The sequence below is a fragment of the Dermacentor variabilis genome, chromosome 2 (genome assembly GCF_050947875.1).
Source record: "Dermacentor variabilis isolate Ectoservices chromosome 2, ASM5094787v1, whole genome shotgun sequence".
NCBI classification, from domain to species: Eukaryota; Metazoa; Arthropoda; class Arachnida; order Ixodida; family Ixodidae; genus Dermacentor; species Dermacentor variabilis.
Genome location: NC_134569.1, coordinates 64048585 through 64067133, shown reverse-complemented (window position 1 = coordinate 64067133; position 18549 = coordinate 64048585).

Sequence of the window (18549 nt, the reverse complement as noted above, 5' to 3'; positions counted from 1 at the left end):
TTTTTAAATCTATTGTGTTTCGCAACACTCATGACAACCTTCAAGAATGGGAGCTTTCGACGCCGAAGTATTTATTTTGCACAGGCGAAACCATTTGTCAGCACTTTTACCAGCAGTAGCGCAGTCCGCGAACTCGGCACAGATGTATCGACTGTCTGCTACAACTAAACCTTTATTTTACTAAGCTTGCAATGAGCAGGCTTTTGCAAGTGGCATTCCTGTGTTCCGTTCCATACGTAGCAGTCAACGCTGCGGAAGCTACGCAAGAAGTTCGATCAAGAAAAGTTATCACTTCGTGTGTTCTGTCCATGCTTCGCTGCGCGCCGCAGCGTTCGCTCGTGCCAGCATGCACGAGAGGCTCCTCGCGGCGACTCGCAAAAAGAAAAAAAAAGACCGAAAGAACAACAAAAACAAACAAACAAACAAAACAAAAATATGAGCCATTCCACTCTGTGAAGGTGGTTGACCAGCGAAGCTGTTTAGCACAGGACTGGGAGGTCACACATAATTTTGAACGTATAGGTACGAACTCATTTATTATCTTGATGGGCGGTCATCGTGACGAAGGTACGCACACTAATTTATTTTCTTGATCGGTGGTCATTATTTCACTCGCAACTGCAATCACATTCTCTGATGATGTCAAATCGATGCGCGTACGCCGCTGGGTGGTCGGTTGGGCCGGATCAGTATGGCATCGCAAGGGATATGTCTGCAACACGGAACTCGTGTAAACTGTTCCCTTTCCGGCACCGACACATCCACATTGAAATCACCGAGAACGACAGCAAGGGCAGTGCCATAGCAGCTAATTCACGCAGTGTGAATAGCCATGAACCTTACGGGACTATGAGCCACTGCATTTTTTTTTATTGCCTAAAGGGGTTTTAGCTACGGGGGTATGTCATCATTAATTGGTCACGGCGGTGTGAGCCATTGATGATGACAGTTTTCAACATGCTGTTCTGTATATTGTATGCGTGATAAGAAAGGATTTAGGTACTATTCGCTTCACTTTGCTGAGTGCTTGTAGCCTCTGCCTTACGGGGCTAAGAGCCATTGCATTTTTTCGATTGCTTACGGGGGTATGAGCCATTCATGATGATAGTTTTGTTCACGGAGAAGAAAAATGTCTGATACTCTAGCCATATACAGCTTCGGTATAATATGATCTAAAACAACGCATTAGCAGCAGCATACCACAGTGTGTTTAACAGACTTGGATGGGCTAGTTGGTTGCTGGCTTGATGGAACACGGGTAAAACAACGCGTTTGGTGCATTCTATGTCCTGTCCTCAATACGCGCCGTTATAACCATGTTCCATCAACATAGTGTGATTGTTTCTAAGGATTAAAACTTGTTTCATTCAATTCTGAGTCTATATAAAGAAGTTGAGCACAGTTGAGGTTAAAAAACTTCGAACGTTATCCAAGTGCGAACGAAGCCCCTGCAAGAAGTCTGTAGCCTCCACAGCATTGACTGCCATGTAGAGAACGCAGTATAGTAACTAGCGCTTCTAGTTTCAAAGCGTAAGGAAAGACAAAAATTTTATCCCCCAGCGACAATTGCGAATCATAAGAGAAAACAATAAAGCTACGTGATATTGATACGGAACTGAATATACTGAACTGAATATGCGGAACTGAACGGATATTACTGAATATTGTGTTCACTGGCAATCTGGAAGACCTTCTCCTCTGCAAGAAAACGGAGAGATATAGCGGGAATAGATGGAATGGTTTAGTGCCTAAAAATACTTTCTTTTTGCGCCTCAGTGAACGCGAACAAATTCGCCTTGCTAGCAGAGCTGCCTTGTAAATGGCAAGCGGCGCAGTGGATATATCATAACCATCAAAATCAACATGTGGTTTAATAATCGCACTGTTGCAGGACAGCCACCTTCAGTTATCCCTGTCCTATGTAGACAGCGGAGAAAGGGTGAAGGCAGGGACATTAATCACAATATCGCCTGGCTGGCTACCCTACGCTGGGGGAAGGGGACAGAGGAAGTAGAAAGACGATAGATAATGAGAATGCAAACATGCAGTGAACGTATGCACGGGCGTGGTAAGCACCGCACAGTCAAAGACGCTTGCACAAGTGAGTCATTCTCAAAAAGCACAAAAATGCCTTCAGTGCCTTGCGGACCGATGAGCACTGGCGATGGTATTCCAGTAGCTTTTGCACAGGCAATGAACGCTCATGTAATCACCGCTATGCATTGAGCATTGATTGCTTTTGTGTATCGCACCAAGGACATGCAGTGGCAAAGTAAGTGGTCACTCTTCTCTTCGCAGACGCAAACAACAAAGTAAGTCATTCCAATTAGTTCCGAGTAAGCTCTCTCTGGGTAAGCTCTCAAGCGAAACACGAAAAAAGACTGGCGATTCGCATTAGTCTCAGACGATCAAATTCTCATGCGCAAGTCCGAGAAATGGAAGGTGGTGCACATAGCTACTGAAGATTATCTTGCGAAGGTCGTATAGAAAGTTTTTTTTTTTTTTCAGTGCCAAACTCTACCCTTCATCCTCCATCGTTATGTCACTCAGTAAAATGAGAGTTTATAAAATGCTTTCTATTTCCGATATTTCCGTATTATATGCTTTTTTTTACTGAAATGAAAATAAAAGAAAGAGACGCGGTCACCTATGCTAATAAGCGTTGCATTGGAAAGAATTTAAGTACGCCACTAGCGATTTTGTCGGAACATGTTAAACGTTTTGACGTCATAGCAACAACTGAGACATAGCTAGCTACAAGTGAGCGAGGCAATTGTGATCCCTGTTTACACCATGATCTCAAACCCACGAAACTCTTGTAAACGAGGTGCAGGGGGGGGGGGGGGTTGCCATGTTTGTCTAAAACGATCTTCACTTTTCATATATGGCTCCTGTTGTTTACAGTCGGCCTGACATAGAAGCCTTGTTTGTTAAACTTGAAGACTTCCTTTTTTTATTGATATGATATAAGGAGACGTTGACGCACAATTTAGGGCACCGGCTACTCCTTATCTTTTGAATGGTTCCATCCTAAAACATACAGCGTCGAGAGTACATATCAAATAATCTTTTCACACAAGCACCAGGACTTGTCACGCAACGTTTTCACAGGAAGACTACGACGTAAGAAACACAAGGTACATACAATATACAAGGTAAATTTCTCTACAGTTATGCAGAAAAATGTCTCAAAAATGCAAACGATACTGTCGCCTAATAACACAGTCTCTAGTCAGCGGGTGGTGCATACATCATGTAAATGCATGATCACATATCGCCTGCGAAGTCTGCGAAGATAACAGTCAACATAACATAATCTACAAACACATACATATATACAGCGAGACTGAAATGAAAGGAACATTAAAAGCGTTAATAACGGCCAACAATGTCACTGTCTTCGAGAAAAGTTTTTAATGCTTTTAAAGTGCTCTTCTGCAAGGCCGTTGTTGGCCAAGGACGCAAAAGTTTCTTTAAACTGAAAGGTCTGGGGTCTAACGTAATTAAGGTTTATTTAAGGCGGCGTCTTGGTGGTCGTGGTGTGGACAGTCTAGAAGCAGGTGATGTATATCTTCATCTACAGATCCACCATCACATTCGGGGGTTTTCGCACGGCCAATCCTATGTAAGAAATGTTTTGTGTAGACAGTGCCTAGCCTTAATCGATGAATAAGGATTTCCATATTTCTGTCTAATGACAAAGGAAATGCGAATTCAATAAACGGATTATAATGATACAAATCCGAACTCTTAGAATTCTGGCCAAACCACGAATTTCTACACATATTGAAAGACGTCCTTATAATGCAGGGTTAGTCATTTTTTGATTTTGGAAGCGGAAGCACATCATCTTTGAGGTGTGCTTGTCGTGCTGGTTCATCGACTGCTATGTTGCCAGAAATGTTACAATGTCCTGGTATCCAATGGAATGCTATTTCATGCTTCGTTGGTTTGCCTTTGTGAAGTCTTTAAGTGTTTCGTATATTGTATTATCACTGATTGTTCTTCCTTTGTGCTGTAGAGTGATGTTAGATCCGCCTGTGAATCGCTGAAAATTACCAATTTTTGCTCATCTCTTACTGACGTTATAAATTTTATCGCACATAGGATTGCGAATAGTAATGCCGTTGTTGATGAAATCGCATGAGATAACTTGAATGATTCTTGTTTATTGAGGTGCGGTGTAATGAATGCCGAAGTTGAAGAGGATGCTGTACTGGAACCATCTGTGTAGACGTGTCTGTATCCTGAATACCACACATTCATATCTGGTAAAGTGCTAGTTGTTCAGCAGCTTGAATGAACATGTCTCTTTTTCTGAATATCCCGTGTACTGACAACTCGATTTTTTGGAAGTGTAAGCAGCCATAAAAGATATTCAACCTCTGAGTTCCAAAATTCATTTCTTGGCAATATTTGAAGATTTTCTCGAATTTCTTTAAGAACATAACTTCTATCTCGCTTCATTATGCCTAGAGCCAACGGGTGACTCATTCCTTGTTATTGGTGTGATTTACAGGCCACCAAACTCGAGTGTTATTTCGTTTCTTGCTAAACTTGAAATGGTACTTGAAACCATAACAACGAAGAACATTAGTAATGTTGTTATTGTCGGTGACATCAATATTGATACTAGCGCTACCCATATTAGCGATTATCAGTAGCTGTAACATTCATATAACTTTCGCTACCTAATAACAGCTGCCAAAATAGTTACGAGCTTCTCCGCGTCAGTCATTGACCATGCAATAACCACCACTGATACTAACACTTACGCGTTCGTATATCAAGAGCCGATCACTGATCACTTTCCCCTAACAGTAACGTTTGAGGTACCAATTACAGAAAAGCAAGAACAACTAAGATACTCGACTAAAACCGATTATGATCTGTTACGACAAAAGCTTATGACTAAGTCCCAGTGATGTGTACGATGATGACGTCAACATCGAATTTACTAACATCACTGCTGCACTTTCTCAAATGCTAGCAGAGTCAACCCGCAAGATGCGTTCTTACACATATGAAGTCCCTGGTCCGTGGATGACGCAACAAATTCTTGACGTACTAATTATTACTGCCGCAAATGGAAGCGTCACAAAGCTAACACGTATTATTGGGGTCAATTTAAATTATATCGACGTAAATCAATTTCAATGAACCTAACACGAAAAAAGTAGTGTTATATACATGGCTCATTCAACGGGCATCCGGCGAGCCAAAGTGATATGGAATATCATAAAGGAACTTACCGGAAGGTTATCTGTACGATGCATCCTTCCTGACAACGTAAACATAAACACAGCCGAAGCTTTTAACTCTTTTTTTGCTGCTATTGGTCCTTCGTTGGCTGCCGACATTCCGGAGACGGATAGCACTTTAATTGGTGGAAATCAGGTTTCTAACACTTATATTATGTATAACATCGAATTACGTGAAATTATGCCAACGATTCTTACTTCACCAACTAATAAAGCTACTGCTATGAATAAGATTACAATGCGCCTGATAACAGAACAGTTATATATCTTAGCTCCTATTTTGTGCAATATCTTCAACCCCTTCCTGCGCGCCGCAATGCATCCTTCACATTTGAAAACCGCCAAAGCTATTCCCGTGTATAAAGGAGGTGTGCGCTCAAATCCATCCTGCTATCGGCCAATTTCAGTGCTCTCAGCCATCAATAACATATCTGAAAAATTATAGTAGGTCGAATGTATAAATTTCTTAATAAATATAACATAATTCGCCCACAACAGCTCGAATTTCGGCCTATACATTCAGCGACATCGGTAGTGCTGTCGCTAACGCTATTAATTAAGTCAGCCTTAGGCAGAAACCAAATTGTAATGATTGGGTTCTTTGATTTCGAAAATGCGTTCGACACGGTCGATCGCAGTATCTTTCTCCAGAAACTACAGCATTCTGGAGTTAGGGCCCAGACCTTTGAACTGTTACCAAGTTGTCTTAACGGCCGTCAACAAGTAGCAGCAATCAATAATATTGTGTCCTCAATACAATTTACAACCACAGGAGTGCCACAGGGATCCGTGCTTGGACCACTCCATTTCTCTCTATACGTGAACGATTTGCCGCAGAAGTAGCTCAGAAATGGCGATGTACGCTGACGACACCGTAATTGTTATTACTGCTGACTGCGTCTCAGAATTGGAACGCATATCAAATTCTGAATCAGATAAGATTATTCACTGGTTTACAGCTACCAGACTAACTATTAACACGAAAAAGGCCAAACATACTATACTCCATTCACACAGAAAAAGGATCAGCTATGACGATGTCACACTTGTCAGTAATGACATTGTGCTCAAACACACAAGCTGATTTAAATACCTCGGTGTTGCATTAGATAACAATTTACGGCGGAGCTACTATACCAACTCTATCCACGCAAAGCTCTCATCTGGGTGTCATGCACTACTACAGGCGAGTGAGCGTTTTGACCGTGAAATTTTGTGTATCTTGTACTTTTCCCTCATACATACTCATTTAACATACTGCATAAAAGCCTGGGGCTGGACGTAAGATAGCTATCTCGACCCAATCCGCTGACTTCAAGAACGTGCACTTCGAGTTATCAGAGAGAGAGAGATTTACAGAAAGGCAGAGAAGTCGGCCTCACTTCGAATTATAGTTCATAGTAAACCCTATGAAACAACCAAGTCATTGTTTCGTGTCTTGCAAATCCTGCCATTTGATTACTTACGGCAACTTAAAACGGCAGTTTTCGTCAGGAACCATATTGAATCATAATCGCCCCTTTCACTCGCACATTTTTCTACGTCTTCCCGTCTCACAAGAAACCTTACGCAAGGTAACTTCAACCTACCTTCTGTAAATAATATTTACGGAGCACGACAGGTATAATTTACAGGAATTAATATATGGATTACTTAAAATTAGAATTAAAACAAGTAGCGGCACCTACTGGCTAAACTCAACAGTTTTTTTCTTTCAATGCTATGATTAATTGCACTGTATCCCAATATGTTTCGCAGACCTGTTAATACAATTACTTTGTCACCAACTGACATGCTGTGCCACGTTACATTGCTCCTATGACGCCGTGTTTATCAGTTATTTAATATTTTTTCTAATCAAGAACAAACTCGATGTTTCTACCATTGTTTATCTCTTTTGTCGTAGTATTTGTGTGGAAACCTCAACCTTAGTTATGCATTTCAATTGTTATGTGCATCTTTTTAACACATAAACAATATGTGCTTACAAATATTTACTGAAAGTGCCTGTGTCATAATCAGTTATATATTTTTCTTTCATTGGAACCGTTACTAGCCTTCGGCTATGAGTCAAAACATTTCTTGCACATTTTTTACGACGAATTGTATAAACAAAGCAATAAACTTGAAACTTGAAACTCCTAACCACCGCCGACATAGAAGAGAGGCCTCGTGTCGATGCTGTCCGGCTGGAGGTCGGAGTTGCAACTAACGGTTAAGTTCATGTAATCCAGTGCGCCTTATATTCGAGATATTCCACTCAGCTAATGAGTGCCTGCCAGGTGGGAAAGTTGTCTCACAGATTCTGCCGCAGAAAAGGAAATCGGCACGCAGTGACCTTTTCCATGCGACTCTCGAGTTCTGCGTAGGGGACTAGGTAATGTACAGACGAATAAAAATGCATTGCAGCTCACTCGCAAGGCACTCCCAAGTGACGAACGTATTTTTTTTATTGTACGGTATTTAGGACATGATGTCGCCTTTAATTGGCGCCGGCTACTTCTTTTCACATAGGGATTTAAGAAAAAAGAATAAATCATAATAAAAGAACAATGAAGTCATAACAACACAAGTTCCAGTCCCATAATTACACTAATGCCACACTATAACTGAGAGTTTTGGTTTTGATTTATTTCACTACATCAGTACATTTGTACCACTACAGAATGTACCATTTATGGTGAGGATAGCAGGGTGAAAGATGCATATCTGGCGCTTGACTAGCCCCGCCACCCTCTGGCACAAAGGCAGCAATATGCGGTACATAAGAGTAAGTCGTACGCAAAATTTGAAGTCACAATTCAAAAACCACATCATATAAACGCTCAAGATTTCATAGATACATCCGAGAGAAGAAGCATTCAAAAACGCCATATTCAAAATTGAATTTTTAGATATTGCACGTAAACTGTCATTTGTTAGTTTGAATTTGTTTAGTTTATTGGGTAGGCAATATTGCAGTAGCTGTGATCCATAATTTGTAAGCGGCCGTGGAGTGTGCCAGTGAACAGTGTTTCTTGTTGAACGCGCAGAAGGATTTAGAGTTACGTTTGCTAATGTACGTATGTGGCGGCCGTTATGGATAAGTTCTGATCTAAATGTCTTTCAGAGATAGTATTCGTAGAAAGTTTCAATTTTTAAAATTTTAAATCTTACAAATGATTCAGACGTATGTGCATTATATGGTACACCTGCAATGCAACATATGGCGTTCTTTGCAATATGATTAAGTTATGTAATGATTTCTTGGTCCCGGTACTCCAAGTGAAATGACAGTAGCGCAGATACAGAGTAAACAGAGCATTACATATAAGTTTTGCTGTTCTGGTAATATGTGATGACATTTTCTTAGGATTCCTACTACGGTACAAAGTTTATGTGATTGGTGTGGTGCTCCCAGGACATGTATTCATAAAATAAAACTCCCAATGCCTTTTCAAAGGAATATAATTCTATGTTAACATTATTAACTATCAAGAATCGAGCATAGGGCATGTTGCAGATTTGGCTCTGAAAAGAACAGCTTTTGTCTTAGAACAGTTTATTTGTAAAGCGTTTTTACCGTCCAAGTGTACAGTCTACTTGGTGTGTCATTCGCCAATGCTATGATGTTATAAACATTGATTTTAGGAAAGAGCAAACTGGTGCCATCTGCATAAATATCATATTCTGTTGAACTGTCTACGCTTACGAAGTCGTTTATAAAAATGATAAACATTAGTAGGCCAAGTATACTACCCTGCTACACGCCATGCCTAAGCGCTGCTAGTCGACACACGCACCAATGTGTATAGCAGGTCACCATCACCGCGCGACCGCCGATCTCGCTCGCCGTTTTCCGTCGCCTGCAAACCCTGGACGCTGCGCACCGGAAAGCTAACGAGTGCAGCACCCGGAGGTGACGCTACATTCTTGACCCGGCTTCGATATCCTCGTCTGACTGTCCCTACCCACTCTTATTTGCTCCAAGTCCAAGTCAATGGCGTTACTGTTACGGCCCTTATTGACACGGGTGCACAAATCTCGATGATGAGCGCTAGTCTCGGTGAGAAGCTGAAGAAAGCCCTGACACCTGCCCTGCAACGTGTAATAAGAGTTTCTGATGGAAGCACACCTACCGTTGTGGGAACGTGTGCTAGCCGCGTCACTATACCTGGCCATCGGACAAGTGCTCTGTTTCTTGTGCTTGAGCAGTGTCCATACGACGTGATCTTGGGCATTGAGTTTTTGTCCACACATTCAGCCCTCGTCGACTGTGGTGCCGGTTTCTTTCGACTTGAACTCCCTTCTGTCCCCGAGATTCTTGCTGCCAGGCCTACTCTACTGTGTACTCCAGAGTTCGTGCGGTTGCCACCCCAATCCACTACTTATGTTTTTCTGACGCCCTCTCCTTCAGTCGCTGACGGGGATTACATTGTTGTTGACGTTGTCTTGGCACGCCATATGACCCTACCACACACGGTTGTTGAAATTGTCAGCAATGAAGCTTATCTGCCTGTGCTCATCATCAGCTTATCCGCCCATGTTCTACCTTCCGGAATTGCGTTTGCAACGCTGTCATCCCTAAACGACTGTCAGATCTCCACGCTAGCATCTGAAGCCCCTTCACGTCCTAGGTGCGCAGCAGGATCCATCAGCTTGCCCACCAGTGAATTCGACATAATGATAACCGCGGACCTTTCACCTGCATGCGCTGATGAACTTTGCCGTACGTGTGTTAGTGTCGTATTGGGATGTTTTTGACATCGACAACCGCCCGCTTGGACAGACAACGGTTGTCATGCATCGAATCGACACCGGCGACGCAAACCCTATTCATCGTTGTCGGTATCGCGTTTCTGCTGCTGAACGGGCGATTATACCAGAAGAAGTCGACAAGGTGGCAGAAAAAGAGATATAGAACCTTCGAGTAGCCGATGGGCATCTCAACTTGTGCTCGTCAAGAAAAAAGACAGAACTTGGCGTTTCTGTGTCGATCACAGACACCTGAACGAGATCACTAAGAAGGACGCATATCCGATTCCTCGCATAGATGACGGGCTTGACTGCCTTCACGGAACGAGTTACTTTTCGTTCATCAATCTGCGGTGTGACTATTGGCAGGTTGCCGTGGATCCTATGGACCGCGAGAAGAGCGGATTTGTGATACCTGACAGTCTATATCAATTTAAGCTTATACCCTTCGGTCTATGCAATGCGCCAGGCACACTTGAGCGCATGATGGATTTGCTCCTTCGAGCCTTCAAGTGGTCGACCTGCTTATGTTACCTGGGTGACGTTATTGTTTTTTTCAACGACTTTTTTCAGCCTTATTCAGCGCCTGTCGGCCATTCTCCAAGTGTTCTGCAGCGCCGGCCTTCAGCTCAACTGATCCAAGGGTCATTTTGGTCACCGCGAAATAGCAGTGCTCGGTCACCTTGTTAACGGTGCAGGAATCTGACCTTACCCTGAAAAAAAATCCCGCCGTGAAGCATTTCGCCGTACCTTCCTCTACCAAAGATGTTCGCTCCTTCATTGGCTTACTTCCGTCGCTTCGTCAAAAATTTCGCTGACATTGCCCGTCCACTCACTGAACTTCTCATGAAAGATATGCCTTTCTTATGGGGCCGTACAGAAGCTCATGCATTTTCTGAGCTTATCTGCTTTCTCACGACTTCTCCTCTGTTGACACACTTCGACCCTTATGCTCCTACGGAAGTTCGGGCGGACGCCAGTGGATACGCAATCGGAGCCGTCCGTGCCTAGCACCAACATGGTCATGACTGCTTCATACGAGGGGAGATAAAAAATGTTTTGCAACTTGGCTATAACCAACAATCTGACTGATCTCTCTCTACCTTTAGTTTAGGTCATCTGTGCAGCCTAGCAAGGTCACTTGGTCTGCATCAATAAGTCAAACATGGCGTTCTCCCACGATTTCAAGCTCGAGTACCGGAGCGTTACCAAATTTTTGTGCAAAGAAGGAAGTTCCGCCAAAGAAATCCACAGTAGGATGGTGAATGCGTATGGCAGTGAATGTCCTTCATATGCTACAGTGACTCGGTGGTTCAATGAGTTCAAATGTGACCGTGTGCACGTAGGAGACGACCCAAGGTCAGGGCGGCTGACTACTCCAACCGACTTGGACCATTCAGCCTCAGCAGAGAGCCTTATCTTGAATCAAGCCGAATCAAGGTGTTCGAAGTTGCCGGAGAATTGAATATTTCTTACGGCAGTGCCTTCACTATCATTAACGATGTTTTGGGTATGTCGAAGGTCTCGGCACGATGGGTTCCACGGAACCTCTCAGTGCAATATCGACACCACAACGTGCATTCATTAAGGGAACTTTTGTACCTCTATTCAAACGACCCAGAATATTTTCTTTCCCGCCTTGTGACTGGGGATGAGACGTGGCTGTATCAGTGGGACTCAGAAACAAAACAGCAGTCTATGCAGTGGAGGCATTCGGGGTCCCCTCCCCCGAAAAAATTCAAGACCCAACGCTCAGGGAGGAAAGTGATGACGACACTTTTTTTGGGGACGCAAAAGGGATCCTGCTCATTGAGTACGTTGAAAACAGTAGAACAGTTACAGGCGAATACTACGCCAACGTTCTTCGAAAACTGCGTAAAGCCATCGTGGAAAAACGCCGAGGATTAGGGACAAGAGGTGTCCTCCTTTTGCACGACAACGCCTCGGTTCACAGGTCTCGTGTTGCCCAGGCTGTCATTCGAGAGTGTGGTTTTGAACAGCTGGACCACCCAACCTATACTCCCGACCTGGCCCCGAGAGACTTTTATTTATTACCGAATTTGAAGAAACACATCAAGGGAACGAGGTTTCATGACCGGAATTCGCTTCAAACTGCCGCAGAGGAGTGGCTTGGCAACCAGGAAGAAATGTATATATTGTTTTAAAGTATCAAAAGCCTTCCAGTAAAATGGGAGAAGTGCATTTGTTTGAGGGAAGATTATGTTGAAAAATAAATTTTTAACAAAGTTTGGCAGATTTCCTGATATGCGAGTTGCAAAACTTTTTTATCACCCATCGTAGGATACGTTAGGCGCCTGCTCTCTTCCCTAAAGCGCAATTACTCAATTACCGAGCGTGAACACCTCGCTCTTGTTTGGGCCATCTACAAATTTCGGCCGTACCTCTTAGCCCGCGAGACAGAAGTCTGTCGCATTAGGCAGGCCTCGATGAAGAAGACGTAGAAGTTGCTCGTCGCCATCTTGGCTGCTGTGACTACTGTGCTGCTCGCCTTACTTGTAAATATTTGTAAATATACGTTTTTTGAGCAACAATATTATGAGAGGAACTTCTTCCTTCCCTAGTTTGAATAAATACTGATCTGTCATTCAATAAGTTGAATATATGTCCACCGTAGCGCCCTTCTAGAGACTCCCAGTTCTAGCAGGCCACACAGTATATGAGCATGGCTGACTGTGTAGAAAGCTCGTTTAATGTCTAAAAAAAACCTCTACTGTCACATTTCCCCTAGCTCGTTCGTGTTGAACATATGTAACAATATCCAAAATTGCATCCATGGCGTATCATCACCTTCGAAATCCTGTCCATCCTGTGATCGGGAAATGTCTCTATTTGCTCGTCAGACTCACAGGACGAAAATACTCAAGAGAAAGAGGTGTTTTGCCAGACTTCAGCATAGGTATCACACGTGCCGTTTTCCAAGAGTCAGCAACAGACTCCTTTCTCCAGAAGTCACTGAGTGATGCCAAAAGCGCTAATCGACCATTATGTCCCATGTTTTGCAGCATACCGTATGTAATGAAATCTGGACCTGCAGCAGTCGTTGTCTTACAAGACGTAAGCCCACATTTTAGCTCCATCATAGAGAATTCATAGTCTAATTGTACATGCTGCTACTGAAAACACGCAAGAAGTCTTTGTTTTGCCATTTCAACCAAACATTGAAACTCAGCGCTAGTACTAGTTACGCTTGTTCTAGTTATAACGTTGCAGAATTCCTCAGCAATCACTAATTCTCAAGTATCCTTGGCTATGGTGGGAGCACGAAATGGTTGTGTTTGAACAACAGGGTGGCTTAATGCACGAACAGTCATCCATATTCTTAAAACTGGTGTCAGGGGAGACAAGGTATCGCGAAATTCACGCCGTCCCTTTTCCCCTAATTTTTGTAGTCCTCTCGGCACGGCTGAGTGGATTTGCTGCGAATTTCTACATGGTTCTATATTTCCACGATACGCTCGTTGTGCTCTTACAGCTCTCAAATGTTCATATTCTCCATCAACTCATGTGTACTCGTCAGGAATGGGCACTGTTTCGTACACATTTTCATTGTTTCTTGTATCGCTGATGTAATTTTTTCTACGTCAGCTTCACAATCCACTCGACTGGACAAGTTTTAACGAAATGGCTGCCAGTTTGTTACATCCACGTATCTTCGTTTCGTAGTACTTTTTATACACGAATGTGATATGAGAATTGGGAAGTGATCGCTTCCACGTATTCCTGCGCTTGTTGTCCACCCAGTGTCGGTAACAAGATCATTAGAGCGCAGTGTTACATCTATGCAAGTGGCGTAGCGATATCCCCGCATAAATGTGACAGATACATCATTTAATACTGACAGATTGCATCTTTCCGCAGCGCATTGAACGATATTCCCATGGGCATCTGTAGCATTTCCACGGCACGCGGCCCGAACAGTTACGAGGCACAGACCGCTCGAACATAGAAGACGTTTATTTAGGGGCGTGTGATAGCTTTTATCCCCTGAAGTGGGAAGGGAAGTGGGAGCGGAAAGAAGGAACGGAAGTATACTGCGCATGTGCAGAACTAGAATGACGAAGACACAACAGCATCGCAGTGATTACTCCCCCATATTACGTCGTGTGCGGTAAAGTCCCCGCATATGATGATGTTTGATCCTGTCATGCTAAAAATATTTACCAAGTTATCAATGGTAATACATCTCGATGCTTGAAGGTATATGCTTATGACTGTTACACATAGTTTTGCGAGATATACTTCGCAGGCGACATATTCAGGAAAATCTGAACTGCTTGATTGAATGAGGTGAGAGGCCTAACTTTTTCGAACGCAGATAATTGTTCCACTGTTTCCGGCTGGACGAGAGGATTTATGTGTTATCTAATTAGCAAGGCGAAAGTCATCACGTACTCCAGCCTCTTGTATGCATAGCGCAGGGAAGCTGTTCATATTTACACTGAAGGCTATTAGCAGTTCCGCTGAAATACTACATCATTGTATTGACTATTCAGGATTGCCATCCGGTAGCACTGATGTGGACGGCTGGCTCATTGATGGCTCCATAGACAACAGTGCCTTTACCTCTGGAAGCTTGTCCGCCTGAGGTAGAGCTATGGCAATTGCTCGACCTGTAGCAAATAGCATGGGTAGCATCATCCGTCTAACACTGAGTGGCGCGGTGTTACCTTAAAATGCCGATGTTCCGGTCGCCGTCTGCGGCGATCGATAGGGAGTGTTCTAAGATTCCTGAGGTTGTCCTAAGTTAGGTCGCTGATATTTTTTATTATGTGCGGTCATGAATGGCCGTTGCAGGATGATGACTACGCTGTCTCTCGAACGTTTGCGCAGCTTTCTGCTTTAATGCCGTCGAATACGGTGCTTCTTTTTACTATGTTCAGTTGTTGTAAACTGGCGATTTTTCGCTGGGTCTATTGCATCAAGGTTCGCAAGGGGCTCCTTGTGCCGTGGTTGTTTCCCATGAATTAATTCATGTTTGCGTAGCATGGATGCGCCATTGTTCTGTGGACATCCTGAGAAAGAAGCCATATGATTACCCACCCAATTTTTACATTTAGGCTGTCGCACACACTTGCGTTCAGCATGCTCATGGTTCTCGAAACAGATTTTACATCGATGTATCCGGCAACAACTTTTTTGGTAGGTGTCCAAACCTCTGACAGTTACAACACCTAAAGGCAGGACCAAGGGTGTCTGGTGAAACCTAAGTGAATTCCCTGAGGCATTGGCTTGTCATCTCTAAAGTGAAGGATTACACTGTGCAAAGAGCGCGATTTAACTGTACCATCCTCCAGACGGTATTATCTTGCTTGTTGGCGGACTGATATTACTCCAAAATCTTTCAAGAACTCGAGCAGTTGCCCTTCAGTGTACTGAAGTGACACGTAACGAATCTTTCCGATATTTCGAGTGCACGAAGCTGGTATGCAGGGCTTAACTCTTCCTCCCACTCAGTGGCTTCATAATCGCTAAGGTCGTAGTTTGAAGTACTGTCGTTGAAGTACTACCGTTTAACTGATTTCTCTGCAAAAAATGTTAAATCGATGTGTTCTACCAGCACAAAGCTCTGGAGTCGATACTTGGAAGGTGAAAAAGAGACTTGAAATAAAGTCGAGTTTTTTCCCCCTTTTTTTCACTTAATAATGGAACGGGAAATTAACGTTACGTTAACGTTACGTAACGTTAAACAAGAGCAAAAGAAAACAACCGTGCAGGTTAGAAGAAAGGTAACACGCAGACCTGATATGTTAGTTCAGGCTAAGAGGAAGAAGTCGACTAAACGAAATGAAGATATCGTTCAATGCCTAGAATTGATAACCGGAGGTCTTGTAGGATTTACCGTAGATTCAATACCTGACCTGCAAGAACTATTTATTTTAGCGAGTGATCGCACGACACAAAGCAGGTATACACACTTTTTTTTCAGTGCAGCATAAGGTTAAACAAAAGTAGTTAAAATTTAAATTAAATTCTAGAGTTTGACGTGCCAACTCAACGATATGATTATGAAGCACGTCGCGTCCCCGGAAATTTCGACCAGCTGGGGTTCTTTTAACGTGTCCCTAATGCACTGTACACGGGCGTTTTTGCACTTCGTCTCCCCCCCCCCTCCCCGAACAAAAAAAAAAAAGAAAAACAAATAAATTGTAGTAGGTTATGTTTGCCAAGGCTGGCATGCCTACAGTAGGTTTTTTCCACCGTTCTATAATATCGGCTTTAAGAATGACACGGGCGTTCCTTCGAAGAAGCAGCATTCGATTGAGTTTTTCGAACTTACTTGAAACTGCACGCATATATCTTTCGTTGCGCTATTTGATATGCAGTTTTCGAAAGCCATCGGTCAAATGGCCCGAACTAGGAGTCTCGTTTGCTGCGACACGAGTATACTCGCAAAGAAACGTTTACACTGCCTGTAGCCATCACGGCACTCGGCAGCTGGGCTTCTCCAGCGACATTGCGACCCGGGTGCATCATTCGGTACAAGAGATTGCTTTTACCCTGCGATTGTTAACAATGTCACTCCGTTGAAGACAAAACGATCAATTCGCGTTATACAGACGTCACGTCCTAGCTCTCTCTCTCTCTTCTCACTCTCATCTCTCTGTTTTATTGCTTCACTTTGCTCGTCGCGGTAGCCTTAACTTCTTTTTTTTTTCTTGCGAAGTAAGATTTTCATGGCAGAAAAAAATTGCTTTTAAGAGCGCTCTAGTAGGTTTCTGAGCACGTCAGAATAAGACGTGATTCTGAGAAAAAGAAATGTGAAGAAAAAGTTCGCTTATATACAAACTATAAAGGAGTCTGTGCGCCATGCTGTCAGCGACGACTCGGTGGAGGAAAAGGGTCGATGTTGAATCTCAGGAGACGGGCCCGTCCGCGACCTGGCTGAAAGCGAAACAAGTGAGGGCGACAGGCTTTGTGATTCTTTTTTTCTGCTCTGTTTCCGTATAGCGCGTTATAAAACCGAGAGAAGTGTTTGGGGGATTAAAAAGATGGGACAGCGCGGGAAATCGGACGGAGACGTCTGACCAAGAAGCATGTTGGAACGAAAAAAAGTAAAAACAAGAAGCACGCGTGGGCACTTACATCGTGGAAATAAGCGTCCCGAACGAGCAAAGACGTATTTGTACGTCGCGCAGAATTGTTCGCGCGTAAAAGAATAGTAACGTACTTTAATTTTCTTTGCTTTTCTTAGTCCTGGAAAGCGGGAGGACGGTACAAAGAATGGAAACAGGTAAAGACGGAAGAAAGAGAGAGAGAGAGAGAGAGAGAGAGAGAGAGAGAGAGAGAGAGAGAGAGAGAGAGAGAGAGAGAGAGAGAGAGAGAGCTATAAAAAAATAGGGAGAAAACTCAGAAAATTAGAGCCCCTAGTTTTGTGGCGCAAACCATTTCCCCACCCACTTGCGGCGGCGCATATAAGGTGGCCCGAAGGTCTCCCTCGGTGCTGCCTCGGGAGATTACCGGAAGGGAATTTGTTGGGACAACGTGCCTAGAATTTGCGACAAGAAATGGAAATCGGAAAGAAAACCTTGCAAAAAATAAGAAATTAAAAAAAAAAACAGGAGAGTCAGATGACTCGATCGAGGGGCGTGAGATCCGGACCTCTCACGTAGCCGCGCTTTGGTTGCGAAAGAATAAGCCGGCTGTGTGTGTTCGACTTTCGAGCGAACAAGTATTCGTCAACTGCAAAGGAAATAAACTTTCGTCAGGCGAACGACAATGGTTAGTAGCGGTCGTCTGAATACCGTTCGGCGTAAGGTTGTGGTGTGTTCGAAAATTCAGGGAGAGGGGTGTCGCTTCTATCGCTTTTGTCCTATATGTTTTGCCGCTTATTCCCTCGTCGTTTTCCTAGCTTTGGCGAAATTATAAAGGAAGCAGAAGGGGCGCGAGAAAACGGTGATACTTATCGAGTTGCTTTCCTTGAGTTTGGTTCGCGCACCCTTTTTATTTTAATGTTTTTTTTTTGTACACTTCGCTGTCATCGCTCTGAATCTATTTTCCCGATTGCGTAGTGTGCTCCCGTCGTTACTCTGAACGCCAACCAAGTCAGCTCCAGGAAGCTTCTGTCTTTACGTGCACCGGTCGTTTCGGGCGTTCACAACGCTGCATTAATATCCTTTCTTTTTTCTTTTTCTGACTGAAACCAATGCACCCATCAAAAAAAGCAAAGATAAATGCGTTTTGTTCACCAACTTATTTAACTTTGTGTTTCAATCTGTGTAAGCATACGGACGCGTACACCTTGTTTATGGCATGAGCCCGAAGCGAATAATTTTTTTATGCGTATGTGTGTGTTCATACATAGAAAGATAATTGCACTGCTGCTTCTATTAGTCCATTACTAAAGAGAAATCAAGCGACATCGGCGCGCAACTTGCTTATGTGTAATCAATCAATCAATCAATCAATCAATCAATCAATCAATCAATCAATCAATCAATCAATCAATCAATCAATCAATCAATCAATCAATCAATCAATCAATCAATCAATCAATTTATTTCAGTATCAAAGACAGTTGGTGGGCATTATGAAA